General features: G+C 37.2%; 1 pseudogene; it reads left to right on the top strand.

The window, feature by feature from the left end:
* Window positions 1–231: 231 nt before the first annotated feature.
* Window positions 232–1,999, top strand: part of LOC113458014 — a 47,389-nt pseudogene continuing 45,621 nt past the window's right edge.

Here is a 1,999-nt window from a genome sequence, read left to right as displayed (position 1 = left end):
CCACTCTCATCGTGTGTATGTGTCCAAAATACAGAATGCCAGTATGTATATTACTTGTGTTCATGTTTTCAGGGTTGTCTGGCACTGGATGGAGGATCTACAACCACTAATTTACTAAATGTTCATAATTCCTAAGAGCAATTTATTAACATTTGCATTTTAACAAGTGCCTATAGCCAACATGTGAGACTGTGGCCTGGATATGGATATGTTTCAGGATAGCTCTGAATGATGACTGTGAGAAATAGATCTGGAAACTCAAAGAAGCAACCACGTAGCACAAAGTACTCTGACAAGTTAAAGGTTTTAATTCTACAGAAGGACGCACAGCTGTGCTTAAGCAAGTAAGCACAGCCAGCAGGAGTTCCACCAAGTATGCATCTTGCATTTTGAGTGTCAAAGCCCAACTCCACATTCTTTTTATTTTAACTTACTTTTGAGAATTTCCTATCTTAGTATTATATTTACAGCATTCTTTCTCCCTGCCCTGCCTCCAACTGTTCCCATGCCCCTCTAAGTCCTACTCAAATTAATGACTTCTTTTTCTTTAGGCTAGCCTGGAATACACAACTAGATCCTATTTCTATAATGCAAAAATATGAAATCAGAAAATGCAATATAATGGGTAACGAGAGAGCGATTTCTTCAGAGGATATAAATCTAATGTACAATGCCTGAGGTAAAACTGATAGACCAATGGTCATTCCTGTACCATTACGTCAAGGTAGACTTGCAGTAACCAGAGCTTCAAAACACACCTTGTGACTCAAAATTTTTGGTAGAAACCATAAAATCTATCTTATTCGCTCTTAGAATGGTTAGACAAACTACATTAATTAGAACAGTACATGAGATTGACATCGTTCTGTAGCTTTAAAATCTTAGACAATATATCTTTAAATGTTGCTTTTAATAAACTTTTTGTCTAGTATTTGTGATCCAGAAACTGCTTTTGATGTTTCTGAAGGGTGTCTATAAATTTTTCTCTTACCTTGAGCCACCGTTTCTTTTCTTTGCTTTGTCTCTTTCTTAACAAGACTACTGTGCCAAATTTGTCACATTATGTTAACTTAACAGTTCAACATCAAAGATTATTTTATGATTTCTGAGGCTGTTTGCATCATTTATCATGCATTCCTGTGCTAGTCAGTATATATATATATATATATATATATATATATTTTATAAAAGCAAGAATGCTATTATGCTGGGCGGTGGTGGCAAATGTCTTTAATCCCAACACTCAGGAGACAGAGGCAGGTGGATCTCTGTGAGATCAAAGTCAGCTTGGTCTACAATAGCTAGTTCCAGGACAGTCAAGGATGTTACACAGAAAAACCCTGTATTGAAAAACAAAAAAATAAAATTCTATTACATATGAATGTATAACATAAATATTATATAACATTATAGTATATTCATTCATGAATAACATTGTAACTATACATAATAAAAGCATACATGCTCCTAAGTATATTCCTACATACAAAAATGCAAAACTCATTGATTGATACAAGTGTTTTAAAGCTTGCTTTTATTTTGTTATCTTTAAAATCCTTATGAGTTTAAATAATGACATTTATTATATATAAGCATATTACAGTGATATCAAGGCTCATTAATGCAAATATCTAATGAGAGTTGATTACAATAATTTTTATAGGCCAAATAATCATTCCTGGTTTTTGTGTAGTAATTTTGTTCATGGTAAATAATCTATCATGAAAGGAAGTTCATTAAGAAACAGTATATCTTGGGCAGAGGTGGCAGCCGGAACCCGAACGGTGGAGGCAGCGGCCTGAGGACGCCCTCCGTGGCCAGAGGGGACCAGCTAGGACCAGAGTGGCAGCAGAGGACACAGGCTGCAGGCGGCGGGAACTGTCGTGACGGCAGACACAGGCTGCAGGGACCTTGCGCAACACCGAGAGCAGATCGCCCCACTGTGGTTGGATCGAGGAGGTGGGCCTTTGGTCGGTGAGTTCCTTGGCAGAGGAGGAGC

The sequence above is a fragment of the Microtus ochrogaster genome (genome assembly GCF_000317375.1).
Source record: "Microtus ochrogaster isolate Prairie Vole_2 chromosome 14 unlocalized genomic scaffold, MicOch1.0 chr14_random_3, whole genome shotgun sequence".
Classification (NCBI taxonomy): domain Eukaryota; kingdom Metazoa; phylum Chordata; class Mammalia; order Rodentia; family Cricetidae; genus Microtus; species Microtus ochrogaster.
This window is presented reverse-complemented; position numbering and strand designations above follow the sequence as displayed.